The 23,830-nt window shown below is 52.1% G+C and overlaps 1 long non-coding RNA gene across 1 annotated transcript; it reads left to right on the top strand.

The window, feature by feature from the left end:
* The first annotated feature begins 6,544 nt into the window (after positions 1-6,544).
* On the top strand, positions 6,545-20,293 carry LOC142922674 (uncharacterized). The gene is made up of 3 exons (XR_012940223.1): positions 6,545-6,918; positions 18,376-18,479; positions 19,528-20,293. It is a non-coding gene; the product is annotated as an uncharacterized LOC142922674 (long non-coding RNA).
* The last annotated feature ends 3,537 nt before the right edge of the window (positions 20,294-23,830 follow it).

Here is a 23,830-nt window from a genome sequence, read left to right as displayed (position 1 = left end):
GGCTTGCAAACAGATAAATAATTACCACTTAAGTCATTTAAACTCTGTGGTGTGCATATAGCTGTGTGTCTGCAAGCCTATATTGTTTCTCTAACAAATGCAAGCCAATCACATTTTAGAAAAAGTCCTGTAAACTGCAGCTGACTTCATAATTAAATTGTATTCATTCTAACTGAAAGTATTAAAATGTGAGAAAATACATTCGCAACTCTGAATCATGACAAATTATGAGAGGGAGTGAATTAGTTAAAGGCCTAGTCAGGGATTGCCTTGTCTAGTGTAATTACCTCATCCAACATTCACCTATCTGCAGACAAAATTAAGAGCCATGAGGGGAGGACCGATCCTGTGGTCACAATTATACCTTTTGCCATGTAGAAATGCATTATCATACTACATTCGAAAAAAAAACCATTCTGGCTGTCTGCCTTCCTGGCTGCATCCATATTACTTATATAACCACTTCAGGTTTCAGCCACCTGTGATTAAGCCAGGTTCACATGTGCAGTGAGTTAATGATGTCAGCCTGATCATCAATGACTTCACAGAAAAGCCCATGAAAACAATGTCGGCTTTACACTAAATCGAGCTAAGTTCCAGCTCTGAAAACCAAAGATCAGACTGTTTTGTGATGAACATTACTCATTACTCTCCATAGCAGGGCAGATATCAAAGTATTTCCTCCTATTGTGTGGGTACCAGAGGGCACTTAAATATTTCTCAGAAGTAGTTATGTGATTTATGCTTCTGCAAACCATTCTCTAACATGAAACTTGAACCATCTTCTTTGGTTCTTTCGGTAAAGTCACGTAGAATGAGAATAAAATAATAAATTGATAAAATAAAATAACACAATAATATTCTCACGACGTTTCGGCCACAACACAAGCGGCCTTCATCAGGTTGTTGTGGCCGAAACGTCGTGAGAATATTATTGTGTTATTTTATTTTATCAATTTATTATTTTATTCTCATTCTACGTGACTTTACCGAAAGAACCAAAGAAGATGAATCATTGCAGTCACGAAAGCTTTAAATCGAAATGAAACTTGAATTTGGAGCTTTCGTGACTGCAGGAATTATTCTTTGGTGTTTTATTATTAATTTTATTATTTCTTATTTCTACGTGACTTTACCTAAAAAAACATTCTCTAACATGCGATGGTGCACTGCTCAGGCGATGAGGACAGGCCTCATGCACACACATGGAGGTGCGGGGGCTGCCGCATAAGGCTCTGGTTACCTGGTGCTGCAGCCCGGCGATCTGGCCGTGCATGCACTCCATCTCAGCATCCGTGTGCTGAAGTGTGTGCTGCAGCTGCACCACCTCCTGTGCCCTCGCGGCCTCCTCTGCCCTGGAGACTCCCAGCTCGGCCTTGAGAAAGTCCGTCTGTTGCTCCAGAGAATTGCCTGTCGGAAGGGACACAAAACCATGGCGATGAAGACAGTACAGCCACCAGTGGCAGCAGACAGAGAAGGAGCAGCAGCTCAGGAGGAAGAGTACCAGCAGCGGGAGTAGTAGCAGACAGAATAGGTCTGAGGTCCCTCAGACCTATTCACCAGCTTGCATGCAAACACAGGGTCCAGAATAATAATATATGCACAGGAAGGGCCTAGTGAGAGAGCAGTTAGTAAACCCAGTGCAGTCCTATGTTAGACAGCAGAAGTGGTCCACGTGGGAAATGAAGTAAAAACGAGGAATTACTCGTTTTAACTCGTAAAAAGAAGTTATTGGTGCACAGTGCTCGACAAAAATTAGTGTTCAATGGGTCCGTGGATTCAGAAAGATTTTGGAGCACAGGCCCCTACCCACCGGTCTCCTCGCAGCAAGCGTTAGCCTCCTGCAGTCGTTGCTGCAGCTCCAGTACTTCATGCCGCAGGTTGTCCACCTCGGTCTGCTGCACCTCTTGGTTGGTAAAGAGGTCGCGCATGTTCGCTCTCAGCTCCGCGGCCTCGGTGCCCAGCCGCTCGGTTTCAGTCCCGCGCTCTCGCGCCTCTTCCCGCGCCGCCACCAGGTCTGCCTCTGAGCGCCGCAGCAGCTCGTCACGATCCTTCAGCGCCTGCGGGCGGAGACGGGCAGCATCTAAATTACACGTAATTACAACATGTAATTTGAATATATTAATAAATTGTTTAGCATTCATCCAAAATATTGAGAAAATAAGTGGGCTTGGGCAGGACACATTGCTGTTGCAAGAAGGGGGGTGGCTGTTGCGAGAGTGGAGGCCTCACCTTCTGGAGGACCGTGATGTGCACAACGTGAGCGTCGTACTCTGAATCGTCGTGCATATGTGATGCACGATATTCGGCCAGCTCTATGTATGCCAGATGCAGAGTCGCATCGTGCTCACGCCTCAGCTGCTCCTCGCGCTCGCCCCACCGCACTGCCTCCAACTCCACCTGCAGGCTGTTGATGGCCTGCGAGTGTGCCATTAGCTGCTCACGGGCAGAAGGGCACAGTGTCACAGGCACGTGCATGCATAGGTGGGCAGCCCTTCATCACAGACACATGCAGCGTGCAGATGAGGACAGGTACAGACATACAGACACACGGAGCATGTAGTTGTACAGAGAGATAAGAGACTATAGACATGGGCAGGAGGCACAAGAAAATAAATTACAGATGCAGAGACATACACACAAAGACACAAGCAAGTCATACAAATTTGGACACATTATGGAAAGACAGTGCATGTGGAGAGAGATGTACATAGCCAAAGGCAGAACATGCAGAGGGAGACAAGATAAGAATGCGGAGACACGGGCATTGAGTACAGAGACGCACATACAGGCGCCTCGCATGCAGACGGACGCACACGTGCAGTGAATGCTTTTCAAGATGAAAATAAGAAATTGAGATTCTATTGTAAACAAATCAAGAACTACAAAAATATGCAAGGTAAACACCTGTGGTCTTATTGAACATACCACAATCACGTTTAAAATATTTAGAATGATAATAGAAAGTCAAAAAATAGAACCATGATACATTGTATACATCAATCAACGATTGGTAAGCGTGCATACAACATGGCAACGTTCTTCATCATAAGATAATGAAGAAACTCGTTGCACCCAAATGTTCATCTTCAAATTGAGTCAATATTCAAAACAAATAACTCACAACGCCTCCTCACACCATGTCGGTCATGGGAATGTGTTTGACTATACTTCCCCATGCTGGTCAGCACCGTACAGATGTATTAATCAATAAAACATAATACATGCACATTATGTGGGGAGATGCTATGATACAAAAATTTAGTTTGATCTGCTTTTATCTTTCGTTTTCAACATTATTGGGAATAAAACCATGGACCACTCGCTACAGTGAATTTAGCAAAATTTATTACGGAACCAAAATATAATTCGATGGGTTTTTTGTGCACTCATTTGCAACTAGGCTGAGACCACTATGCTTGAGAATCCGGTTTAATCACTGTGGTTGGGCGGCTGTAATCCACATTCAATCCTGGCATCTCAGCCATGCTGGCACAGCATGTCTGACCCCTGGGGCACCTAGCTACCTCCCAGAATGCACTCATTTAATGTGCCATTTCCTTGACGTTCAGATCGTAACTCTGAATAAAAACTCAACGCATGAATCAATAATGATGCACTTAATAGGGCAGAGCTTCTAAAAGGTGATGTTTCAGGCAATGGGCCTTCATCACATCAGAGAAGTCAAAGCAATATCCATTGCAGCGTTATTGACGAATATGTTGAGGTTTTGTTATCTCTGCTTGTGTGCCACGCAGCTTCACAACGTGAACACATTATTTGGGTCTTTCGGTAAGGCCATGTAGATACAAAAATAATAAAATAATAACAATATCACGACGTTTCGATCGCAACACAAGCAATCGTCATCAAGTGAAGGATATGGCAGGAGAGCTGCCGAGGCAGGAAAAAATATATGGCGGGAGCGCTGCTAAGGTAGGGAGTTAAAAAGGTTTGAGATGGGTGTAGCTCAAGGGTCAGTGGGCAGGGCTTGATGAAATTTGCATGTAAATGTAAGATCGGCGAAATCTTGACAAACGAAGTTTCACTTTAGCCGTGCTCCGTGTAACAAGGGGACAGGGGGGTTGGTGGTGGCCACAGTACCTCCTCAGCATGGTTTTTCTTGAGTTGGTGCAGCATCTCGAGGAGACTCTTCTCTGTCTGGCTCAGTGAGCCACGCAGGGTGGCGAACTGCGCTCTTGCCCTGCTCAGATTGTCCCGCAGGGTCGACACCTCCCGGGACAGGTGGTGCATTTCCTTTTCCGGCATTTCCAACTGCGACGGGAGCAAGGGCACATGGCACGGGCACGTTAGCTCCTCCCAGCGTAAATCCTGCCTTCAATCGCATCGTGACATGCCATTCGCCATCGGATGGTGGAGACAGCACCATAGCACATGGCAAGTGAGGTGCCTAATACACAGGTATACACACATAGGACAGATGGGCTGACACCCACACACCCAAGCAAAGGCAACACCACGATTCCCCGCACAGCCTAAACAGAGTGGTAGAATGCGCAGCAGCGCTGGCCTAGGAAACGCACCCACATCATCTTCATTTACATTCGCTCAGCCAATGACTTACGTTTATTCGGGACCTCGGGGTCCCGCCATAAGGTTAATTTGATATTCAGTTTTATCACAGTACGCTCTGAGCCACACAGCGCTCGCCAATTTTTAAAAGACAAACTCGTCCGCCGACGTGTTTGCTCCTCCTTGGTCTCTCTGCCTTAGCCCCAAAATGTCTGGGAATGTCAACATGCCAGTGATAAGGCCGGTCGAGGTGAGTGAGCATATGGCGGTTACACTGGTGAGTACAGTACATAATACTTCCTGATGCTATTATTAAAAAAAAAATTCGTTTGATGGAATGTTTACCATCTGTTTTATTACTCTTATAAAATAGCGCTGATACTCCAATGAAGCCCTCATTTATTGTTCATAAGAGATAACGCTGTCGAGAAGTCATCCCCATATATAATGGTATAACCCTTTTCGCGCTGATTTCCTGAATGCTCACTTCTCCACATAGGCATCTTGAGCGCTAAGCGAGACTGCCTGTATTCATTTCAGCCTAAGTCGACATAGGGGAGTCCCAACACTGGCTCAGATATCCCTCGCCACTGGTGTTAGCAGGTATTTGTGGTTCATGCGGACTTGCTGCCTTGTAAAAGGTGTCAATCTGGTGTTGGGGCAAAGCTTTTTTTTATCATTCCATACACGTTTGCATTTTAGCTGGTAAGTGGCAGAGTGGTGGCCTCCACTCCAGCCTAGATTTGTCTGTCCCCTACCTCTCTTACCGAGTACAACTCCTCTGACATCAAAACACAAGGGGCCGTCCATAAATGACGTCATGCGATTTTGGACCCCTCCCCCTTTGTCACACGGTGTCACAAAAAGTCAGACCCCCCCCCCCCCCAAAAAAAAAACATGCTTCAAATCGCTTTAGTTCACAGTTCCATTTATTTGGTATAGCCCTGTGAGCCATTCAGCCCTTGAATCGGGTGCACCCGCAACAAACAAAAAACATGAACAAGAAAACATATTAAACTATTGCCATTGTAGTGCGTATTAATGTGGTGCTGCACTCTGATGTTGTAGAACATTTATTAAAAAGTATTTAATTAAGTAGAACGTGTTGTCTATTTTTATTTAAAATTGCGCATTTTGATGTGACATCACATTTCTCTAACCCCCCCCCGTCACACATCGTCACAAATGTCTGCCAACCCCCCAAGTGCGTGACGTCATTTATGGACGGCCCCCAAGAGGTGGCACTACGCACCTACTCTGTTGACACATTCATTGTCTCATGTGTTGCTTTCTCAACTGTGGTCTGTTGAAGAATATCATGTATATTCTTGCCGACGCAGATAAAGAAACACAGGTGCTCAGATCGCTGGCTTTGCCCGAATTACAGGCCACCACGCAGCGATAAGGAGCCCGCAGCGCTGACGTAATCAAATGCAGCGATGCCGTCATCAGATGCAGCGATTACGCCATCGACTACAGCGATGACATCGATTAGTGATGACGTCATCAATTACAGTGACGACGTCAATTTCAGTGAAGAACGCATCGAATACAGTGATGACGTCATCAATAGCAGGGATTACGTCACTGGCTTTACCCAAAAAGGGCGGAGCCAATGGCTCGGGCCTTATTGCGTCACCAAACGTCACGTGACCCCCAGGCACAGCTGCTGGGAAATGGCAGTTGACACGAGATGCTATCACCTTGGCAACGCAAACAAGGACCAACTGCCCAGAGAAAGCTTTCTCCGACTAAAATCCTTGATGAAACTCTCAATCTGTGATCTTAAACTATGAACCTCGTTACCCACGCATCAAGCACTCAATTTAAAGTAAAATTTAAATATTTTAAAAAATAATATTTTTTCTCGATGTGATCGCAGTACTCTATTTGTTACTTCGTATAACTCCAACGCAAGAGGTGGCGCCACTCACCTCCACTGTTGACGAATTTGGAGTCTCCAGCGTCGCTTGCATCTGCTGCCGTCTCTTGAAGAACTTCATGGCTCCTGTTGGGGGCGCAAGAGACAAACGCAGCCGCTCAGCTCGCTCGCCCTGCCGGAGTGACGTAACGCCATTGGGGTCGGAGGTGAGTGCGCAGGAAGTGACGCAATTGGCCCCGCCTACCATGGGCGGAGCCAGATCACGTGCCCCCAGGCACCCTATGGGGGCAGAGGAAGCTGCCTCCGTATCAGCCAGGGCTCAAAGTTCTCGACGCGGCTTTTGCGTCTGCGATTTGAAACTCGGAACCTCTTCACCCACGTGTCGAGAGTTCAATGTTTGAATGCAATTTAATCGAGGCCACTGTCTTGGTATGGTACTTTGACTGTTGGTGTTTTGCCATCTTGCCCAAGCTTGGATTTGATGTTGACAAATCTACAAGAAGGTATGAGCTTGCACAGTTTGATTTTACATGACATTTATTCGTGACTTGACTACATTTTCTCAATCCTTACTCGAGTATCTTTAATTGCATTTTGTTGTTGATGCAACTGGCTAACCCGACCCTTCTGGACGTGTGTGAATGAGAACGTCAAAACTCATGTAAAATACAGATTCTGATTTATCTACACGCACACGCAGAAGGCAAACGCGGGTACCTGGCCTCTATGCAGCAGACACGAGTAATTTATTATCTTTCAGGATGTTATTTAGAACTTTATTGAATGTTATGTCACCAACCAAACATCGAGCATAGCAACAAATATCATGCAACACTCCGGAGACGGACACCTCCCTTACCGACCTCACCTCGTCCTCCTCACCCCTAGCCTCGTCCTCCTCACCCCTAGCCTCGTCCTCCTCACCCCTAGCCTCGTCCTCCTCACCCCTAGCCTCGTCCTCCTCACCCCTAGCCTCGTCCTCCTCACCCCTAGCCTCGTCCTCCTCACCCCTAGCCTCGTCCTCCTCACCTCTAGCCTCGTCCTCCTCACCCCTAGCCTCGTCCTCCTCACCCCTAGCCTCGTCCTCCTCACCCCTCGCCCTCCTCACCCCTCGCCCTCCTCACCCCTCGCCCTCCTCACCCCTCGCCCTCCTCACCCCTCGCCCTCCTCACGCCTCGCCCTCCTCACCCCTCGCCCTCCTCACCCCTCGCCCTCCTCACCCCTCGCCCTCCTCACCCCTCGCCCTCCTCACCCCTCATCTTCTCGCCTCGTCCTCACCGCTCGCCTCGCCTCATCCTCACCCCTCACCTCGTCCACCTCACCCGTCGTCCTCAACCCTCACCTCGTTCTCACCCCTCGCCTCTCGTTCTACTCACCTCGTCCTTACCCCTCACCTCGTTCTCACCTCATCCTCACACGGCTACCTGCACTCTATGTAGTAGACGTGAATAATTGACTATAATTCAGATTGTTATTAATAACTTTATTACATGTTTTGTCACGAATCAAACATCACCTCCTCCTCACCCTTCACCTCGTCCTCACCCCGTCCTCGCATCTCGCCTCGTCCTCCTCACCCCGTTCACCTTCACCCCTCGTTCTCACCCCTCGCCTCGTCCTCCTCACCCTTCACCTCGTCCTTCTCATCCCTCAGCTCGTATTCCTCACCCCTCACCTCGCCCTCACTTCGTCCTCCTCACCCCTCACCTCGTCCTCGCCTCGTCCTCACCCCTTGCCTCGTCATCTTTACCCCTTAGCTCATCCTCCTCACCCTCACCTCGTCCTTCTCTAACCCCTCGCTCTCCTCACCTCGTCCTCACCCATCACCTCGTCCTCCTCACCCATCGCCTCGTTCTCCTCAACCCTCGTTCTCACCCCTCGTTCTCCTCACCCCTCACTTCGTCCTCCTCACCCCTCACCTCGTCCTCGCCTCGTCCTCACCCCTTGCCTCGTCATCTTTACCCCTTAGCTCATCTTCCTCACCCTCACCTCGTCCTTCTCTAACCCCTCGCTCTCCTCACCTCGTCCTCACCCATCACCTCGTCCTCCTCACCCATCGCCTCGTTCTCCTCAACCCTCGTTCTCACCCCTCGTTCTCCTCACCCCTCACTTCGTCCTCCTCACCCCTCACCTCGTCCTCGCCTCGTCCTCCTCACCCCTTGCCTCGTCATCTTTACCCCTCAGCTCATCCTCCTCACCTCGTCCTCCTCACCCCTCACCTCGTCCTCCTCAGCTCGTCCTCTCAACCCTCACGTCGTCCGCTTGATCTTTCACCTCGTCCACACCCCTCACCTCATCCTCACCCATCACTTCGTCTTCCTCCCCCCTCACCTCGTCCTCCTCACCCCTCGACTCGTCCTTCTCACCCCTCATCCTCCTCACCCCTCGTCCTCCTCACCCCTCGTCCTCCTCACCCCTCGTCCTCCTCACCCCTCGACTCGTCCTCTCACCTCAGCTCGTCCTCTCACCTCAGCTCGTCCTCTCACCTCAGCTCGTCCTCCTCACCCGTCGTCGTCCTCACCGCTCACCTCGTCCTTCTCACCCCTCACCTCTCCCTCGCCTCGTCCTCCTCACCCTTAGCTCGTCCTCACTCCTCGTCCTCCCCTCCCCTCGCTGTCCTCACCATTTGCCTCGTCCTCCTCACCCCACACCTCGTTCTTCTTACCCCTCATCTTGTCCTCCTCACCACTCGACTCGTCCTACTCACCCCTCACCTCACCCTCCTCACCCCTCGTCACCCCTCGTCCTCCTCACCCATCGTCCTCCTCACACATCGTCCTCCTCACCGCTCGTTCTCCTCACCCCTCGTTCTCCTCACCCCTCAGCTCGTCTTCCTCACCCCTCACCTCACCTCGTCCACCGCACCCCGCGCCTCGTCATCCTCACGCCTCGCCCACCTCACCCCTCACCTCGTCCTTCTCACCCACACCGCGTTCTTCTTACCCCTCACCTCTTCCTCCTCACCCCTCGACTCGTCCTTCGCACCCCTCACCTCCTTACCTCTCGTCCTCCTCACCCCTCGTTCTCCTCACCCCTCGTCCTCCTCACCCCTCGTCCTCCTCACCCCTCGTCCTCCTCACCCCTCGCTCTCCTCACCCCTCGTCTTCCTCACCCCTCGCTCTCCTCAACCCTCGTCCTCACCTCGTTTTTCTTCTCACCCCCCGTCCTCACCCCTCGCTCTCCTCAGCCCTCGCCTCGTCCTCCTCACCCACACACCTCGTTCTTCTTACGTCTCACCCCCCGTCCTCCTCACTTCTCATCCTCCTCACCCCTCGCTCGTCCACCGCACCCTGCTCCTCATCCTCCTCACCCCTCACCTCGTCCTCCTTACCCCTCACGTCGTCCGCTTGACCCCTCACCTCGTCCTCTTGACCCCTCACCTCATTCTCACCCCTCACCTCATTCTCACCCCTCACCTCGTCCACCTCACTTGTCCTCAACCCTCACCTCGTTCTCACCCCTCACCTCGTCCTCACCCCCACAACTCGTTCTTCTTACTCCTCACCCCTCACTCTCCTCAGCCCTCGTCCTCCTCACTCTCGTCCTCCTCACCCCTCGCCCTCCTCACCCCTCGCCCTCCTCACCCCTCGCCCTCCTCACCCCTCGCCCTCCTCACCCCTCGCCCTCCTCACCCCTCGCCCTCCTCACCCCTCGCCCTCCTCACCCCTCGCCCTCCTCACCCCTCGCCCTCCTCACCCCTCATCTTCTCACCTCGTTCTCCTCACCCCTCGCCTCGTCCTCACCCCCGTTCTACTCACCTCGTCCTCACCGCTCGCCTCATCCTCACCCCTCGCCTCATCCTCACCCCTCACCTCGTCCACCTCACCCGTCGTCCTCAACCCTCACCTCGTTCTCACCCCTCGCCTCTCGTTCTACTCACCTCGTCCTTACCCCTCACCTCGTTCTCACCTCATCCTCACACGGCTACCTGCACTCTATGTAGTAGACGTGAATAATTGACTATAATTCAGATTGTTATTAATAACTTTATTACATGTTTTGTCACGAATCAAACATCACCTCCTCCTCACCCTTCACCTCGTCCTCACCCCGTCCTCGCATCTCGCCTCGTCCTCCTCACCCCGTTCTCCTTCACCCCTCGTTCTCACCCCTCACCTCGTCCTCCTCACCCCTCACCTCGTTCTTCTCATCCCTCAGCTCGTATTCCTCACCCCTCACCTCGCCCTCACTTCGTCCTCCTCACCCCTCACCTCGTCCTCGCCTCGTCCTCACCCCTTGCCTCGTCATCTTTACCCCTTAGCTCATCCTCCTCACCCTCACCTCGTCCTTCTCTAACCCCTCGCTCTCCTCACCTCGTCCTCACCCATCACCTCGTCCTCCTCACCCATCGCCTCGTTCTCCTCAACCCTCGTTCTCACCCCTCGCCTCCTCCTCACCGCTCGCCTCGTCCTCCTCACCCCTCGTTCTCCTCAACCCTCGTTCTCACCCCTCGTTCTCCTCACCCCTCACTTCGTCCTCCTCACCCCTCACCTCGTCCTCGCCTCGTCCTCACCCCTTGCCTCGTCATCTTTACCCCTTAGCTCATCCTCCTCACCCTCACCTCGTCCTTCTCTAACCCCTCGCTCTCCTCACCTCGTCCTCACCCATCACCTCGTCCTCCTCACCCATCGCCTCGTTCTCCTCAACCCTCGTTCTCACCCCTCGTTCTCCTCACCCCTCACTTCGTCCTCCTCACCCCTCACTTCGTCCTCCTCACCCCTCACCTCGTCCTCGCCTCGTCCTCCTCACCCCTTGCCTCGTCATCTTTACCCCTCAGCTCATCCTCCTCACCTCGTCCTCCTCACCCCTCACCTCGTCCTCCTCAGCTCGTCCTCTCAACCCTCACGTCGTCCGCTTGACCTTTCACCTCGTCCACACCCCTCACCTCATCCTCACCAATCACTTCGTCTTCCTCACCCCTCACCTCGTCCTCCTCACCCCTCGACTCGTCCTTCTCACCCCTCATCCTCCTCACCCCTCGTCCTCCTCACCCCTCGCCTCATCTTCCTCACCCCTCGCCTCATCTTCCTCACCCATCGTCCTCCTCACACATCGTCCTCCTCACCGCTCGTTCTCCTCACCCCTCGTTCTCCTCACCCCTCAGCTCGTCTTCCTCACCCCTCACCTCACCTCGTCCACCGCACCCCGCGCCTCGTCATCCTCACGCCTCGCCCACCTCACCCCTCACCTCGTCCTTCTCACCCACACCGCGTTCTTCTTACCCCTCACCTCTTCCTCCTCACCCCTCGACTCGTCCTTCGCACCCCTCACCTCCTTACCTCTCGTCCTCCTCACCCCTCGTTCTCCTCACCCCTCGTCCTCCTCACCCGTCGCTCTCCTCACCCCTCGCTCTCCTCAACCCTCGTCCTCACCTCGTTTTTCTTCTCACCCCCCGTCCTCACCCCTCGCTCTCCTCAGCCCTCGCCTCGTCCTCCTCACCCACACACCTCGTTCTTCTTACGTCTCACCCCCCGTCCTCCTCACTTCTCATCCTCCTCACCCCTCGCTCGTCCACCGCACCCTGCTCCTCATCCTCCTCACCCCTCACCTCGTCCTCCTTACCCCTCACGTCGTCCGCTTGACCCCTCACCTCGTCCTCTTGACCCCTCACCTCATTCTCACCCCTCACCTCATTCTCACCCCTCACCTCGTTCACCTCACTTGTCCTCAACCCTCACCTCGTTCTCACCCCTCACCTCGTCCTCACCCCCACAGCTCGTTCTTCTTACTCCTCACCCCTCACTCTCCTCACCCCTCGTCCTCCTCACCCATCGTCCTCCTCACCCCTCGTCCTCCTCACCCCTCGTCCTCCTCACCCCTCGCCTCATCTTTCTCACCCATCGTCCTCCTCACTCCTCGTCTGCCTCACGTTTTACCTCGTCCTCCTCACCCCTCGACTCATCCTCACCCCTCACCTCTCGACTCATCCTCACCCCTCACCTCGTCCACCTCACCCGTCGTCCTCAACCCTCACCCCGTTCTCACCCCTCGCCTCTCGTTCTACTCACCTCGTCGTTACCCCTCACCTCGTTCTCACCTCATCCTCACACGGCTACCTGCACTCTCTGTAGTAGACGTGAATAATTGACTATAATTCAGATTGTTATTAATAACTTTATTACATGTTTTGTCACGAATCAAACATCACCTCCTCCTCACCCTTCACCTCGTCCTCACCCCGTCCTCGCATCTCGCCTCGTCCTCCTCACCCCGTTCACCTTCACCCCTCGTTCTCACCCCTCACCTCGTCCTCCTCACCCCTCACCTCGTCCTTCTCATCCCTCAGCTCGTATTCCTCACCCCTCACCTCGCCCTCACTTCGTCCTCCTCACCCCTCACCTCGTCCTCGCCTCGTCCTCGCCTCGTCCTCACCCCTTGCCTCGTCATCTTTACCCCTTAGCTCATCCTCCTCACCCTCACCTCGTCCTTCTCTAACCCCTCGCTCTCCTCACCTCGTCCTCACCCATCACCTCGTCCTCCTCACCCATCGCCTCGTCCTCCTCAACCCTCGTTCTCACCCCTCGCCTCCTCCTCACCGCTCGCCTCGTCCTCCTCACCCCTCGTTCTCCTCTCCCCTCGTTCTCCTCACCCCTCACTTCGTCCTCCTCACCCCTCACCTCGTCCTCCTCACCCCTCACCTCGTCCTCCTCACCCCTCACCTCGTCCTCTTCACCCCTCACCTCGTCTTCCTCAGCTCGTCCTCTTCACCTCACCCCTCGCCTCGTCCTCCTCACCCCTCGTTCTCCTCACCCCTCGCCTCGTACTCACCCCTCACTTCATCCTCCTCACCCCTCACTTCGTCCTCCTCACCCCTCACCTCGTCCTCGCCTCGTCCTCACCCCTTGCCTCGTCATCTTTACCCCTCAGCTCATCCTCCTCACCCTCACCTCGTCCTCCTCACCCGTCACCTCGTCCTCCTCAGCTCGTCCTCTTCACCCCTCGTCCTCCTCACCTCGTCCTCCTCACCCCTCAGCTCGTCTTCCTCACCTCGTCCTCACCCCTCAGGTCGTCCGCTTGACCTTTCACCTCGTCCACACCCCTCACCTCATCCTCACCCATCACCTCGTCTTCCTCACCCCTCACCTCATCCGCTTTACCCCTCAGCTCGTCCTCCTCACCCCTCGTCCTCCTCACCCCTCAGCTCGTCTTCCTCACCCCTCACCTCGTCCTCCTCACCCCTCGTCCTCCTCACCCCTCGCCTCATCTTCCTCACCCATCGCTCTCCTCACCCCTCGTCCGCCTCACCTTTTACCTCGTCCTCCTCACCCCTCGACTCGTCCTCTCACCTCAGCTCGTCCTCCTCACCCGTCGTCGTCCTCACCGCTCACCTCGTCCTTCTCACCCCTCACCTCTCCCTCGCCTCGTCCTCCTCACCCTTAGCTCGTCCTCACTCCTCGTCCTCCCCTCCCCTTGCTGTTCTCACCATTTGCCTCGTCCTCCTCACCCCACACCTCGTTCTTCTTACCCCTCATCTTGTCCTCCTCACCACTCGACTCGTCCTACTCACCCCTCACCTCACCCTCCTCACCCCTCGTCCTCCTCACACATTGTCCTCCTCACCGCTCGTTCTACTCACCCCTCGTTCTCCTCACCCCTCGGCTCGTCTTCCTCACCCCTCACCTCACCTCGTCCACCGCACCCCGCGCCTCGTCATCCTCACGCCTCGCCCACCTCACCCCTCACCTCGTCCTTCTCACCCACACCGCGTTCTTCTTACCCCTCACCTCTTCCTCCTCACCCCTCGACTCGTCCTCCTCACCCCTCGTCCTCCTCACCCCTCGTCCTCCTCACCCCTCGCTCTCCTCACCCCTCGCTCTCCTCACCCCTCGTCCTCACCCCCACACCTCGTTTTTCTTCTCACCCCCCGTCCTCACCCCTCGCTCGTCCACCGCACCCTGCTCCTCACCTCCTCACCCCTCGTCCTCCTCACCCCTCGCTGTCCTCACCCCTCGCTCTCCTCACCCCTCGCTCTCACGACTCGCTCTCCTCAGCCCTCACCTCGTCCTCCTCACCCCTCGTCCTCCTCACCCCACACCTCGTTCTTCTTACTTCTCACCCCCCGTCCTCCTCGCCCCTCGTCCTCCTCACCCCTCGCTCGTCCACCGCACCCTGCTCCTCATTCTCCTCACCCCTCACCTCGTCCTCCTTACCCCTCACGTCGTCCGCTTGACCCCTCACCTCGTCCTCTCGACCCCTCGCCTCATTCTCACCCCTCACCTCGTCCATCTCACTTGTCCTCAACCCTCACCTCGTTCTCACCCCTCACCTCGTCCTCACCCCCACAGCTCGTTCTTCTTACTCCTCACCCCTCACTCTCCTCACCCCTCGTCCTCCTCACCCCTCGTCTTCCTCACCCCTCGTCTTCCTCACCCCTCGTCCTCCTCACCCCTCGTCCTCCTCACCCCTCGTCCTCCTCACCCCTCGTTCTCTTCATTCCTCGTTTTCCTCACCCCTCTCCTCGTCCTCCTCACACCTCATCTCGTCCTCACCCCTCACCTCCTGACCTCGTTCTTCTTACCCTTCACCTCGTCCTCCTCACCCCTTGCCTCGTCCTCCTCACCCGCTCCTGACACGGCCAACACACACGCCCATGGCAACCTCACTTAGGGCACGGCACACCGACTTAGCATCACCCTCATTTATACCTCCACGTTTATCGGCCTCGTTCTATCGTGACGGCCAAGACGCTGGACGTTTGTGATAAAGAACTTCGTAGCTCATCGGATTCCTCCTCCAGTGTACAAATAAATAAATATCACGGCTCTGATCTCTTTGCGGCGCCGCAGTGGCGTTCATCACTCGCCGCCTCCCCATGGCACGACTACGACGCCCTCTGTTGGACGCTGTGTGTCATCAACATTGTTGCCTGTGATTACACTCAACACAACGTCGCTGTTGTAAGTGATTACACTCAACACAACGTCGTTGTTAGTGATTACACTAAACACAACGTCGTTGTTAGTGATTACACTAAACACAACGTCGTTGTTAGTGATTACACTAAACACAACGTCGTTGTGAGTGATTACATTCAACACAATGTCGTTTTGAGTGATTACACTCAACACAACGTTGTTGTTTGTGATTACACTCAACACAACGTCGTTGCGTCTCATCAATATTTTTGTGTGTGATTACACACACAACAACGTTGTGTTTAATCACACAACAATATTGCGTGTAATCACTCACATATTGAGTGATTACACACTCGGCGTGTGTCTGTAGCAGTTGTACGTGTGCCGCTTGTCGTAGATGTTCGCGGTTTGAATCCAGCGGCCGCCCTGTTTAATGCTACAGGCGTGTTCACCGCAAAGGCACCATGTGCCGTCTGATTCAGTGGACGTTGAAGATCCCAGCGTCATGGACCAGATTAACCGAATTAAATACAATTGCCCGCAAATTACCCAGTTGGAATATACTGTGCCTAGTAATCATTGCTGGGAAATGTGGTAGAACCCTCCTGAAAAGAGCCAGTAGGGCTATCCTGGGTAAAACTGACCACCCACCCCCTCGTGTGGCATGCTAGCCTTAATAGGTGCTCGCTAACAGCACTTATTTATCGAACAGACTGTTAAATGAAGGGACTGTGTCTTCATTTGAGTCCGTGACTGTGTAACCTGGTACATAAGGGTGCCGCGGTGGTGGGATGTTAACTCCTTCACCTGGTATGCAATTGGTCGTGAGTTAGATCTGGACCCTGACGCCTGTATATTTGGAGTTTGCATGTCTCTCTCTCTCCCGTGGTCGCGTGGATTGTTCTCCAGGTCTTCCAGTTTTTCCCTCCATATTTAGAAACATGCGTTCAGAGCAGGAGTCTCAAACTCAACTTACCTGGGGGCCGCTGGAGGTAGAGTCTGGGTGAGGCTGGGCCGCATCAAGTATTACAAAAAAGTGCAAGTAATCCAATCTTCTCAATCTTTATTAATAACAGTTCAGAACATGAACGGTTCTTCAGAACATAGGCTTCTCTTACCTACTCCATGCTTCCAGAGACCTGGCAGCGCTTCCTCTTCTTACACAGCTGAGCCACATTTGGCTTGAGGGAGGAAGCAATTGAGACCCTCAGTATGGCTTGAAATGCTCATCAGTAAGTTTGGACCTGTACTTTGACTTATTAAAGTTCATGGTGCAAAAGAGCTTTTTCACACAGATATGTGCTCCCAAAAAGGCACATGGTCCGCTTGAACATCCTGGAAAGCTCAGGGAAGGTGGGGGTGATATATTTACATGTTTTTATCCCAATACCTGAGTATTTGGGATCTTATTTAGTATGCCCTTTCTATATATTCTGAGAGGTATTTGAAAACTTTATCATTGTTCATGCTTTTTTGAGCACTTCGTTTTTCTTATCATTATTTAATTCATCAATCGTGTTCTCTCTCAGGTGTTTATACCTTTCACATTCATAAATAAAGTGATCTAGATTTTCTTTTTGTTCACATCCTACATATCTTTCTGCTCTAACGAATCTCTCTGGATGCCATTGAGCTAACTCTGGTGTCCATGTTACTCCACCTGTCTTAATTCTTAACATCAAGTGCATTGTCTCATGTTTTATATCTTTTAATTTCTTGCTCTTTTTGATTAAATTGTTCTTGGTAAATTATTTTCTTTTGCGATTGCACATATCTGTCCTTTTTCCTTTTCTTTGTTTCTCTTGTAATAATAATCTATAACTTCTTTATAATATTCAGGTTCTAACCAACATTTGGCTTCTGTTCTTGCCACCCATCTCATGCTATTTGCTATCCATGTAATTATTTTACCTTTCCTATTGCAACACTCTGTTGTCTTTATTAGGTCACTGATTACACTTGTTGAGTCCGCCCACTTCCTAAGTCCTCTGTACCTTGCACAGGGTGACAGGATATATTTTCCTTCCACTTGGTGTCACTCCGGAATCACGTTTCAACCAAGTGACTAACGTTGCTAATTCGCGTTGGCTAACTTGTCAACAAACACCGGAAGCTGTCACGAGCCTGAGCTATGGTAAAAAAAATATAATAAATATAAATAAATAAATAATTGATGGCAAAATAGTGGGCCACAAAATATCGTTCCGCGGGCCACAATTGGCCTGCGGGCCGCGAGTTTGAGACCCCTGGTTTAGAGTATTTTACTGCTATAAATTTCCACAACATGAGCCACTCCGTTAAAACTAACATTTGTGACCAGATCGCTTCTTAAAAAGAGCTATATGGCTCACTTACCTGGTAAAATAAAAAGTTACATTTCCAATAATCACCACGGTAATGTGTTACCCACACGACCTTGAACTTGAGGCATCGCGCAGAACGCGGCATGCAGTGTGGGGTTAGCTGGGTGGTGCAGGGAGCTGCTACTACTTGCAGAGGGGGGCGGGGCAGGGGGGGACTGAGTCCTCTTGCATAATTGACTTGCGGATTGACCGATGCATAGACGAAAAGATAGCACGTGAATGAATGAGTGTACGGCTGGACTGCAAATGAATGGACAATATTCTTCATCGCCATTTAAAAAAACTTTACATTGTAATCCATCACCCTGTACATCTGCTGAACCAACGTATCCTACAGCAGCATATGAGTGTGTTTTCATACATTGCCTGAGTGTGTGTTTCTTGCGTATGATCGGTATGTGTTTTACGCATGATCCATATTTGATATCACGCAAGATATTTGCCTGTTTTTCTAATGATCTGCACGTTTTTCACGCATAATCTCTGGGTTTCACAAATGTTCTGTGTGGGTGGCCGGGACCACCCTGAGCTACCTTTTTCTCCCGAGTTGCGATGTGTACACATCGTACCAGATACTAATTTAAGGCTGAACCGACCTCTCGAGATCCAGGACGTACTGGTGATGGTGGCTGTAAGCGGGAATCGAGCTCGGGTCGCCGGATTCATTGTAGCGCAGCGTGCTAAACCCACACGCTCACAGACAGGACTCCAGCTCATCCACCTCGCGCACCTTTGCCAGGAACTTCCAATTGTGGAGCGACGAGCAAATGAAGCGACCCGACCTCCCCTCGGGATACGATGGCTGGCAGGTGGTTGAAGCTATCCGGCAGGAAGCGAGTGCAGGTAACGCTCACCTGAGCGTTGCGAGGCGTGCCCCGCAGGTGGTATCACGTGGGACGATGGATGTGCGACCACGCTATGGCCCTTTCACGATTCCGCTGCTGTATGGGGACCGCCACAACCTAGCGGATCGTTGCGGTGTATTTGACCATACTTCACCACGCTGGTTGGTTGCAGGTGTGGGGAGCGGCACAGTGCAAGGGTTCATGTTGCTGGACTGCCCCTTTTCTGATCATGTGACCCTTGCCAGATTAATTCTGCAAATGCGCAATCGCCGAGCCATGCGACAGCACCCCCGGTTTGCCACGTGTAGCTCTTGTAGACGATGACAACAAACACGCACCCTGCTCTACGGAGCCTGACAGCAGTCATGATGGTGGTGGTTTGCGTGGTACCTTACCATCAGACAAAAAAACTAAACAATTTTGTATTTTACCCGGTAAAGCTCACTGAGCTATATAGATGTTTCTCTGAAGCGACCTGCCTATCACAAATGATAACTCAACGAAGTGGCTTATCACGCGGAAATGTATTCTAGCCTCGATATTACAGCTGAATACAAATCCTCAGAGGGTACCCACGAGCCCGGGCAGCAAGGGGGCAGTTGGCAGATGGTAAGGGGCCAAGGAGCAAGGGGGAGGATGGAGAAGGGCAGCGGGGAGTGGAGCAGTGGTGTGGCACGTTCGAGTGATGCAAATATTAACTGATTTGTATTGAATACAACTAGAACAATTTACACCGGTGCGTTGATCGATATGATCTTGATTATAATGTTAACGATAATTATGTTGAGATTAGGATATGCAGGAGATAGTGATTATAATGATAATGTCTCTACGCATGGTGATGGTAGAGAACTATTAATCTGGTGATGATGTAATGATGATGGCTTGGCAAGTTGAAGATGGTGATGATAGTGCTCCTGCTAGTGGTGGTGGTAATTCAGATGATGATTATGATGCTGCGACTTGCTGTAGCTGCTTATAATAATAATGATGCTGCATCTGCTGCTGACGATGATGATCCCCCCCACCCTCGTCCACCCCCGCAGGTTCTGAGGATCACCGCATGGTGGTGCAAGCACTGAGCCTGCTGAAGCGCGGGAGTGCGGAGAGGCGACCCCGCGAGATGGAAACAGGAGGGACAGGGTCCTCCTGGGGGGATATCGTGAGCGGCGCAGGGGGTCCTAGCGGGGTCGAGAGGGGAGGAGACACAGCGGATGGACACCTCATTGTTCCCCCCGACGGGGACCCTAATGGGGCCCCAGTGGGCGGGGACTCGGGTGGGAGATAACGGCCGAGGTTCGCGTGGCGAGAACAAACGCGCGACCCCGTGTGCGCGTGAGCGTGCGGGGCCACGAGGGCACGTACACGGGACCCAACCTCGGCGGGTTCGAGGAGGAGGAGGCCCTCCTGGAGCTTGGACTGCACTGAGGCTTGAGACGGAGGTAGGTGGCTGAGGGGTTGGGTGAGCGACAGGTTGGGTGAGTGAAGGAGGCATTGATTGATTGCGTGGGTAGAGGGTGAGTGGGTAATGTTGAGTGAGCGGGTGTATGTGGTTGAGTTAGTTGGTAGGTGGCCGAGTGGGCGAATGTGGGAGGTTGAGGGTGTGAATGAATGGTTGGATGAGAGAGTGGGTTGGTGAGTAGGTGGGTGAGTGTGGGAGGTCGAGTGGGTGAGTGAGGGGGGTCGAGTGGGTGAGTGAGACGGATGGTGAGTGGGTGGGGGAGTTTGAGTGGGTGAGTGGATGCATGGGTGATTTGGTAAGTGCATTGTTAATTGTGTAAATGGCTCGGTGAGTCAGTGAGTGCGTGCATGGGTGGGTAAGTGAGAGGATGAGTGGGTTGGGGAGTGCGTGAGTGGGTTGGGGAGTGCATAAGTGGGTGGGGGAGTGAGTGGGGGAGCGAGTGGGTGGGTTAGTGATTTAATCAATCATCGTGTGATTGAATGGCTGAACGGAGGGGTAGGTGAATGAGTGTTTGTGGTTTAGTGAGTGTGTGTGTGGATGAGTTGGTGGGTGAGTGGATGATTGTGGGAGGTTGAGGGGGTGAGTGGATGTGTAATTTAATGGTTGTATGGGTGGGTGAGCGTGGGAAGTTAAGTGGCTGTGTGAATGAGTGAAGGGGTGGGTGAGTTGAGTGGGTAGGTTGTTGGATAATTGGGGTGAGTGAGTGGGTGAATTATTGGGTGGCTGAGTGGGTGTGCGGGTGAGTTAGGGGGTGGGTCAGTATGGGTGGATGGGTGATGGAGTCGGTGATTGAGTTTGTAAATTGAGTGGGTGATTGAGTAGTAGGGTGAGAGTGGGAGGTTGGGTGGGTGGAGGTGAGGGGTTGCGTGAGTGAGGGGTTGGGTGAGTTGGTGGGTGGGTGAATGAGTGGATTGATCAGTTAGTGTGTGGTTGAGTGGGTGGTTGTCTGAGTGGGTGAGAAGATGGGTCGTTGAGTGAGTGGATGGGTTATAGATTAAGTGGGTGGTTGTGTGATTGATTGGCTGAGCAAAGGGGTGAATTAGTGGATTTGTGTGGTTGAGTTACTGGTTAGGTGGGTGAGTGCATGAGTGTGGGAGGTTGAGAGTTCGTTGGTGAGTGTTTGAGTTAGATATTGAGTTGGTGGTTATGTGATTGAGTAGGTGAGCGGAGGATTGGGTGAGTGAATAGATGTTTATGTTTGAGTTAGTGGGTGGGTGATTGGATGAGTGGGTGGGTGATTGGATGAGTGGGAGGGTAATTGGATGAGTGGGAGATTTAAATGGTGAGTGAATGGGTGATTGAATGCTTGGATGGGGGGTGAGTGATTGAATTGGTGGGTACGAGATTGAGTGGGTGGCTGGGTGAGTGGGTGAGATGATGGGTGGGTTAGTGAGGTGATGATGGGTGGGTTAGTTGATGTGTGAGTGGGTGGGTTAGAGAGTCAGTGGGAGGGAGGGTGGGTGAGTGGTTACGTGGCTCGTGGGTGAGTAGCTCAGTGGCTGGTTGAATTGGTGAGTTAATTTGTGCGTGATTGATTTGGTGAATGGGTGAGTGAGTGGATGGATGAGGGAATGGATGAGTGAGACGGTGAGTGCGTTGGTGAGTGATTGAGTTAGTGGGTACGAGATTGGATGACCGTGGAAGGTTGGGTTGGTGAGTGAGTGGATGGATGTGAGAGGTTCAGTGGGTGAGTTATTGCGGTTAAGTATGGAGGGGGTGGGTAAGTGAAGGGGTGGTTCAGTGAGTGGGTGAGTGAGTGGATGGTTGGTGAGTGAGTGGGGTGAGTGAATGCGTGGGTGAGCAAGTGAATGAGTTGGTGAGTGGTTGTGTGAGTAGTGGGTGAGTGGGTGGTGAGTGAGTGGATATTTGTGGGTGATTTAGTCGGTGGGTGATTTGGTGAGTATGGGAGCTTGAAGCAGTGAATGGTTAGGTGAGTGAGGGGTGGGTGAGTGAGTAGATGAATTAATTAGTTAGTGGGAGCACTCGTGGGTGGGTGAGTGAGTGGGTGAGAAATTGAGTCAGTTGGTGGGTGGGTGGTTCCGTGGGTAGTGCGTCTTGGGTGAGTAGGTCAGTGGCTCGGTGAGTTCCTGAATTAATGGGTGGGTTAGTGAGTTGATGGGTGAGTGAGTGGGAAAGCGCATTGGTAAGTGTGAGGGTGAGTGGGTGGGTGGTTGCATGAGTGTGGTTTAGATATTTTAGTGGGTGGCTTTTTGAGTGGATGAGTTCGAGTGGGTCAGTGGTTGCGTTAGTGGGTGGTTGAGCTAGTGGGTTAGAAATTGAATGGGTGGCAGAGTGAGTGAGTCCTGGGTGAGTTAATGAGTTGGTGGGTCGGTCAGTGGGTGAGTGTCTGGATGGGTGATTGAGTAAGTCGGTGAGTGAGGAGTTGGGTGAGTGATGGGTTGGGTATGTGTGTTTTTGGTTCGCGAGTTTGTGGGTGAGTCGGTCAGTTCTTGGTTGGGTGAGTGAGTTCGTTGGTGAGTGTTTGAGTTAGTATGTTGGTGGGTGAGTGTGTAGTTTAGTGAGTGAGTGATTTAGAGATTAAGTGGGTCATAGGGTGAGTGGGTGGGTGAGCAAGTGGGTAACTGAGTGAGTGGTTGGGTGGGTCGGTGAGTTGTTGACTGAATGGGGTCAGAAAGTAGGTGAGTCAGTGAATGGGTGAGTGACTGCTGGGTGGGTAAGTTAATGTGGGAGGTTGAGTGGGTAAGTTAGCTTGTGAGTGATTGGGTGAGTCAAAGAGTGGGGCGCTACGGTGGTGAAATGTTCACTAGCTCGCCTAGTATACATGAGGTTGTGGATTCGATTGCGATCCTGCCGCCTGTATATTTGGAGTTCGCATGTTCTCCGCCTGGTCGTGTGGATTTTGCTCCGGGTCCTTTCCGCTGCATTTAGAATCAACATGCCTTTTGAGGATTTGGCTGCAATAAATGTATGTGATAAGCCACTTCGTTTATCTATCATTTGTAGCCAGGCCGATTCTGAAAAGGGTCTATATAGCTCAATGGGCCTTACCTGGTGAAATAAAAAGTAGTATATTTTAGGGGGTGGGTGGCTGGTTGGGTCGGTAGCTCGGTTAGAGGTTGAGTGGGCGGCAGGGTGAGTGGGTGGCAGGGTGAGTGGGTGAGTAGGTAAGTAGCTGGGTGAGCGGGTGGACTGGTGAGTGTGCGAGTTAGAGATTGAGTGGGTGGATGGGTGGGTGTGTAAGTGGATGCGTCGGTAAGTGGTTGAGTTGGTGGCAAGGTGCGGGTTTTTGAGTGGGTGGGTGTTTGAGTGGGTAGGTGGCTGAATGGGTGGGTGAGTGGGTGACTGAGTCAAGAAAGTGGAGCGCCATGGTGGTGAGATATTAACTACCTCGCCTTTTGTACAGGAGGTTGTGGGTTCGATCTCGATTATGACGCCTGTATATTTGGAGTGTGCATGTTCTCCTTGTGGTTGCATGGAATTTTCTGCGAGTCCTCCGGGTTTTCTCTCCATATTTAGAAACATGCATTTCGAGGTTTTGGCTGTTCTCGAACTCACCCACTCAACTACTAAAGCCACCCACCAACCCACTCACAAACCCGCTCACCCTACCATGCACTCAATTTCTAATCAACGCACTCACGCACACACCCACTCACTCAACCACTCATCCACGCACCCACCTACACACGCACTCACTAACTTATTTGAGCAGTCATTTGTGGCCGCGTCGCTTATGAAAAAATCTATATAGCTCCGTGGGCCTTTCCTGGTAAAATTAAAATAGTTTAACATGTAGGCTTTCGCGACCAATATTATTCATAATAAAGGTTTTTGGGTTAGATCGCGTTTATTTATAAATGTGTCGTAACCCTCCACCACCCGACACGGCCAATCAGCAAAAAAAGTGTCACGTTGACAAAAGACAA

Source organism: Petromyzon marinus, unplaced genomic scaffold, assembly GCF_048934315.1.
Source record: "Petromyzon marinus isolate PM22_M1 ecotype Great Lakes invasive population unplaced genomic scaffold, UKy_Petmar_22M1.pri1.0 PM_Scaffold_14, whole genome shotgun sequence".
NCBI classification, from domain to species: domain Eukaryota; kingdom Metazoa; phylum Chordata; class Hyperoartia; order Petromyzontiformes; family Petromyzontidae; genus Petromyzon; species Petromyzon marinus.
This window is presented reverse-complemented; position numbering and strand designations above follow the sequence as displayed.